The sequence below is a fragment of the Tenrec ecaudatus genome, chromosome 4 (assembly GCF_050624435.1).
Source record: "Tenrec ecaudatus isolate mTenEca1 chromosome 4, mTenEca1.hap1, whole genome shotgun sequence".
Taxonomy (NCBI): Eukaryota; Metazoa; Chordata; class Mammalia; order Afrosoricida; family Tenrecidae; genus Tenrec; species Tenrec ecaudatus.
In genome coordinates this window covers 65,122,125-65,129,830 of record NC_134533.1, presented here as the reverse complement: position 1 = coordinate 65,129,830, position 7,706 = coordinate 65,122,125, and positions in this window count along the sequence as shown.

Here is a 7,706-nt window from a genome sequence, read left to right as displayed (position 1 = left end):
TTTCCTGAAAGAAAGATCTTGAACTAGAAATGCCTTCATTTATGACTTTAATGCAATATAATCTTCCTTGTGTAAATAAAGAGAATCCAAACTAAGATTCTGAACCTACCTGCATCACAATATATAGGCGATTACTTGAGGGAAATTTTTATCATGAGTGAAGTGTGTGTGTGTGTGTGTGTGTGTGTGTGTGTGTGTGTGTGTGAGAGAGAGAGAGAGAGAGAGAGACAGAGACAGAGACAGAGAGAGACAGCAGACACGCACTGGAATAAGTGACACTGATGGCCCAAGTCAAATGACACAATCCAAATGGACAAGTGGGCATGTTGCCTGATTTAGCAAATAAAAAACACTGTATGTCCTGCTAAATTTGAATTTTAGACAAATAGCAAACGTTTTATAAAGCAAACTTTTTACTTTGTTAAACTACATTCCATGAAATATTGGGGCCCTATTTATACTAACAAAGCATTTGTTGTTTATCTGAAATTCAAGTATAATCTGTGTCCTTTATTTTATGTGGAAACCCTACCAAGGAGAGTTTGCTTCCAGGTAACCATGTGGCTGGGGCTGGCGTCCTTCCTCTCTGAGAACACAGAAATACATTAGGCTGGGTGTTTAAATTAGAACTATAGAGCTTTAAACTTGGGAGATCAAGAATGAAGAACACTTGGCCACGTACAATACTGAGGAAATGCACACATTTACCACCACTCCTCCCACCCCAAAAAAAGACAATGGCATAACACAGTGAGAAAGTGAAGGTTTAGGGGTGTTTTTTCCCTAAGAAAATGCAATGTAACTCTGAAAAACAACCAGTTGAAAACTCTTAAACTTATAAGCATTTATTCATTAAAATGTTTAGAACTTTAGGGAGAGGGAGTGTGGACGCGTGTGTTCTTACCTGGCTGGAAGTGCTCCCATCCAGACTCCCATATCATCAGTTCGGGGCCGGGGGCAGGGAGTGTGTGATAATTCTACCTGGGGAGGACTAACTGCACATGAAAAAAAAAAGGTTCACTGCCAAGAGAGAGTGTCTTGATTTGAAGCACACAGGGAAAACCCTTATCCCATGCAAAAATTTAAATTTAGCTGCATCTCTCCTAAGGAGAGCCCACTGTCCTGGTGGAGCAGCCTACTGAACAACCAGCTAAAGGTTTTCAGGGAGATGTTTCAAAAGAGAGATCCATAGAGGGGCTGATACTCTTCCCAGATGCTTAGCTGACTGAAACAGATTTCCATAAACATTCAGGAGAAAATGAAGAGGACCCATTCTCTTTACATAACTCCAGCTATTCAAGCCTGTGCCTGAACTGGGAGAAGGGACTGACAATTTAACAGTAATAGTTGAAGTTTTTCCTATGATATTCTCTAGAATTGATAACATAACTAAACACACGATCGATAAGAATATACTGACATTTATAGAATACACATACTTGTCAAGTATACATGACTATCTCTCCAGGATACGTGGGTGATACACTGTGGAATAAGGCAAATCTCAAAGTTTGGGGTATATAAAGTATGTTCTTCAACTCAGCAAAATTATGATAAAAACTCATAACCAAAAAAAGTTAGAAGATGTCCAAAGATCTGGAAATAAAACTACACAAGTCTAAGCAAACCACAGGCAAAGAACAAAGGACAGGAGAAATTAGAAAGTATTATAAACTAAATACAAATTAAAATGATACATATTCAAATGTATTAAATGATTCTAAGGTAGTTTTACAATGAAATGTATACCTTTAAACACTTGTATTAGATAAGAATAAAGATTTCAAACAAATCATTTCAGTCCCTATATTAAGAAGTTAAGAAAAAAAAATTAAAAGCCAAAGCAAGCCAAAGGAATACAATCATGAAACAGAACAGAAATCATTACAACAGAAAGTTTTTCTAAAGTTAAGAAAATAAATGAAGCTAGCAACAAATGTTTATTTTTTAAAATAATCTGTACATAATCTAATTTTATTTTGAAAAACGTTGATTGTCTCATATATTTTACAGTATGAGAATGACTATAGACAGTAAATATAGAAGTACACTTAAATATACAGGTCTCTGAGAATCAAGAAAACTAACAGCTTCCCTTAGCTGCCCAGTTTTCCTTTTCTGAAAACTACTCTCCCTCCCATATGATTGACAGATTGATTTCATGTCTACCTAGGATACCTACCCCATCATCACAGTACTTTGAACTGTGATTAGGAACCTAATTTATGCTAACTCAAACAAATTCTTTCCCTCCAATTTTTACACAGTTACTCTCTAGTGAACAAAATTTTACAAAGTAAATTCAGAAACGATCTTTATTCTGCAGGCAATGGAAAATGCCAATGTGTGAGCATGCTATACAGCCAACACCGAGCAAATACAGGTGACAGATGGAAGGAGATAGTTGGAGTCCTTCCCATGGGTTAATCTCTGTGAACCGCCTACAACCTAGATTCCAAATGTTTCCTTCCACCCTGTCAGCCAATGAATTCCAATATTGCTTCACATCCCAGTTTTATTGTTATTTTGTTTGTTTGTTTTTGTAAACTGCAAGGAAAAAACAATTTACTTAATGTTTTTTAAGTCACTTGAACACTGAGAATATCCACTTTCTTTATAGAGGTAGGATGTTGAAGGAGACCTGCGGGGGCAGGGGGTACTGGGTTTTACCACTTGGGCTGCTGACGGCCAGGTCTGCACTTGGAAACCACCGACCGCTCCCGGGATAAAGATGAAACCTGTTCCCACAGGAGCAGTTCCACTCTGTCCTGTAAGGTCGTTATGTATTGGAATATAGTCTATGGCAGTGATTTGGGGTTTTGAGTTGAGCGAGGATGTTGAGAAAATTGAAACACAATGAAGAGCATAAGCCATCCATTCAAAGCAAAACAAACTCTACCATTGAGTCCATGCTGGCTCCAGGCAACCCCAGCCCTACAGTGCAACTCCTCCCTAGAGTTCCCTTCGCTGTCATCCTTACAGAAGATTGCCAAGACTTAGTGTTGGTGTGCTTCCGTTGACTTGGACCATCCATCTTTAGGCGGTTCAGCATAACTCATCCGTGCCACGTAGGATCCCCATTATTCACAGGAAGGAAACTAAAATCACTATCATTATTACTAATGTTTGAGATGAACTTGTATGCCATTAAGGACTCCCAGTCCACTTCAGTTTTACTTTTCTTCCTTTCTGAGCCGCTCAGACCAATATTTTGATCTGCGGAGTAAGGAATCTGGAGAACTTTTATTTTCCATGAAACAATTTTTATTTTATTTTGTTTTTCATGTTAAAACCTGCCTTTTTTGTCTCCTCAGCCCTGCCCTCCCCTCGCCCTGTCCCCCCAGGCCCTGACCTCTTCGTTAGCCCCAAAGTCCTGTCTATTGGTGTATAACTCACACTAACAATGGTGATATTAAATGTTTATCTTTGTAAGATTGACTGTTTTCTAAGCATAATGTTCTCTAATTTTGTTCATGTCTTGTGGTGTTTAAGAGAGTTATTGTCTTTTTATTGATGCATAAAATTCCATAGAATAACTGTACCAAAGCTTTTGGTTGTTTTCATGTTTTTGCTATTGTGGAAATTGCTGCAATGAAAAGAGTGATGTGAGACTGCATATTAAATCCTAAATTGACTATAACTAACATAGAAATATGAGGCAGGCTTTGTCCACTGCAGAATTCATACTGGTCCCTGAATCCACAGACAGTATGGGGAGAGAATTTGAACTTCATTCCACCGACCTTGGGAATGTCAGAGACACCACAAGACTTTATCCATTAGAGGTTAGGCTTTTGAAGTGAATCTGTACATTCAGGTTCTTACACTGTGTTGTCGCCTCGTTAACCATTTTACCTAAGTCCTCTCTGGCCGTCCCCTGTTTACATACACTAAGCATGAGATTCACCCTTCTGCCTAGGCACAATTCACATCCTTCCCAAATTTGTTGTCTTTTTCTTAGGTATTAACCTACCTGAAAAACTCATGATTTATGGAAATTAAAACACCAAAGACATCACAACTCCACTGCATCCCATCGACCTCTGTTGTCTCATCAATCCCTCATAACCACATGTGGAGTGGTAGACTGTCCTTGTACTGGACTCCAGACTTGTGCCTGGGACATTAAATTGTATCTGACTGTGATCCTGAACTGATGCCCCTGAGAAAGTCTTTGTAACACTTTCTCCTTGAGGTTCCTGCCATCTGGATCTATTTGTCATTCACCAATATTCTACACTTTAATACAAGGTGACTTCAAAACTCCTGTGGACAATAGGATTAAGAAATAATGGAATTTTTCCATGAAATTTTGTCTCCTAGAGAACAATACCATCCTTAAAATCACAGGCAGCCTCTCTTTTTTCCACATTTCATATTCATCCCATCAGCAAATCTGTCAGTTCTACCTTCATGATATATCCAGCTTTATGATGCTCACTACATACACTGGTGCAATTCTCTGCTGCTCACATGTCACTTTGTTGTACTGCGGTGGCGAGATGCAGCTGTGATGCTGTGAACTGTACATACCCTACTGTTCCAAATACTAGCACTGTCACCCATGGGGGTGATTTCAACGGAACTTCCAGACCAAGAAGAAACCAGGCAGAGAAAGAAGTGGCCCGCTTCTGAGAGATTAATCTTGAAAGCCAGTGGAACGTTATCTCATAGAGGACTGGACGATGAGCTCCTCCGACAAGAAGGCACTCACAATACAATGGGGAAGCGTTGACTCTTCAAGGTGTTGTTGGTATTAGGTTCCATAGAGTCCATTCTGACGCAGGGCAACCTTGTGTACACTAGAACAAAGCACCACCCAGCCCTGTGCCATCTCATAATTGTCCTTATGTTTGAACCCGTTGGTGCAACCATTGTGTCAACCTAGCTTGTCATGGGCCTTTCTCTTTTCCACTGGCCCTCTACTTTACCAAGTACAAGGTCCTTTCTATGGACTGTTTTCACCTTATAACAAACAAGCCCAGAGTAGGTGAGATGAAGTCTCCCATCCTAGCTTCTAGGAGCATTCTGGTTGTAATTCTTCCAAGACAGATTTGTTTGTCCTTTGCAGCACTGTCATTGAAATGCATCAATTCTTCTTCCACGTCTCCTGACATTGATAACATGAAGAGAGCAAAGCTTTAGGAATCTTCTTTTGTTGACAGGACATAATTCATAATGAAAATGAACAGTTGCAAACATCCATTAAAAACAGAATGTGGAATGTACAGATGGTTGCCACAGTAAATTGATAGGGCACTGCCAGCAATTCCAGCTTGATTCTAACAGGATGTAGAATAAGGGACGGATCTTTGCTAAAAGCAGAAAATATCATAAAAGTGTTTACTAGTGTTTTATTGAATATGCAAGGGAACCCAACTGTGTGGATCATGACAAACTATGAACAGTATTGAAAGGAAGGAAAATTTCAGAGCACTTCATTGCGCTCATGCGAAATCTATAAACAGACCAAGAGTTAGTTGTTTTATCAAGTAAGGGATATTTTATTATTTTAAATCAGGAAAGGGCATGCATCAGTTTTACTTCCTCTCATGATATTTACTCATTCTGTGTGCTGAGCAAATAATTTGGGAAACTGGGCTGTATGAAGAAGATTGTAGGACCAGGGTTGAAGAAAAGCTCACTCACAGTCTGAATTATGCAGATAACATAAACTTAGCTGCTATAAGTAAAGAAGCACTTACTGATGAAACTCAAAGGTTGCAACCTTCAATATAGAGGACAATTTATCGTAAGCAAAAAAAATAACAACCTTTACAATTGGACCCATAGACAGCATAATGAAAATCAGAGAGAATATTGAAGTTGTCGATAATTTTATCTTACTTGAATCCATAATCAATGTTAACGGAAGCAGCAGTCAGGTGATCAAACAATGCATTGCATTGGGCAAATCTGCGGCTGCACAGGAGCTCTTTCAAGGCTAAAGAACAACTACAGTATATATTCTTGTATACACCGAGTTTTTCAGCACAAAAAAAGTGCTGAAAAACGGGTTTGGCTTATACACGGGTCAGTGTGGTACCCCAGCAAGGTGTAACATCTCGCTGCCTCCACCCCCCAGGTAACAGGACAAGCGCCCATTATCTCGCGGGTGATTGCCATTTCTCCGCTGTTCACTCAATGCCCCGCTGACACTGCAGGGCTTTGAGTGTTTGTTTACTCCCATCTAACCAATCAGAGCCGTCCTATGACGTGTATCTTTGAATAAGCCTTTTAAAGACCATATACGAAGGATGTGGCATGAATGGATGTCATCTGGTCAAGCCCGACTAACAAAAGGAGGAACTCTCATGAAGCCTGACATAGAGTTAATAGCAAAGTGGGTTCAAGATGCTTGGGAAGACATTCCAGAAGACATGGTGAGACGTGCCTTCCAGAAATGTAGTATTAGCAATGCTATGGATGGCAGTGAAGACTGCGCTTTGTATGAAACTGACAGCAGTGATGGTGATGACGGCGATCTCAGTGAGGACAGCGTCTATGATGACCTCACACCAGCTGAAGCTCTGCATTGGGATACAGATGATGATGAGGAATCTATTTTTGAAGGATTTTAACTCTTTACATTTTAGCTTGGTTGCTGATTGAGCTCAGGGAATAGTATTCTTAAGGTATCATTGTTGATACCTTATTGTTTTTGTTGAGCCTATTTTCCACTTACTGTGCTGGTTTACTAATGTTAAATGACTTGCTGTCCTTTTATTTATGTTTTTTATTTAAAATAACTATTTAAATACATTACACCACTGATGTCTCAATTTTTAGTAATTTTATTTTCATTTGTTTTGATTATTGAAACTCACCAATAGCTTCTGCATTTTCCACCCTAGGCTGATACTCGAGTCAATCAGTTTTTCTGGTTTCCCAGGTAATAGTTAGGTACCTTGGCTTATACTCAGGTCGGCTTATATTTGAGTATATACCTTTGAGGACTAAGGTGCACACCCAAGCCATGGTATTTTCAATCATTTCATAAACATGTGAAAGATAGGCAATGATTAAAGAAGACCATTAAAAATTGATGCCTTTGGGTTCTGGTGCTAGCAAAGATTAAAAGTAACATGGACTGTCAAAATGCTCCTTATAAAGCAAGGATGGCCAAACTGTCTTACATATTTGGGACATGTGGTTGGAGAGAACTATCCCTGGGAAACGGCATCAATCTTGGCAAGGTAAAGAGTCAGCAAAAAAGAAATGGAATTATAAGGTGCTCTCCCAATGGTCCTGGGATTTCTCTCTGTCTCAGGAGACTCTTATACACTGAAGAATAGCTTTGATGGAAGTGTGGTTTTTTTCCTTTTAGTGAATCATTCCCCAAGAAAAGGAACCCTGGACATGTAGTTGTTATGCACGTGACCGCTAACCACAAGGTCAACAGTTTGAAACCACCACTGGCTCCCTGGGAGAAAGATGAGGCTTTCTACTCCCAGAGAGAGTTACAGTCTCAGAAACACACCGCAGCAGTTCTACCCGACCCCTGAGGGTTGCCTTGAGGCACTGACTGGAAGGCTGTGAATCTGGTTTTTAGTTTGGATCTCCAAGGGAAACAAAGGATGGTATCTAATATCACACCTAATAGTAAGTTTGTTTTAAAGATTCCCTCTAGCAAACACTCCTGGAACAAAATTATTGTTGTTAGATGCCATCTATTCAGGTCTGAGCTGTAGCTACACTCTGCACAA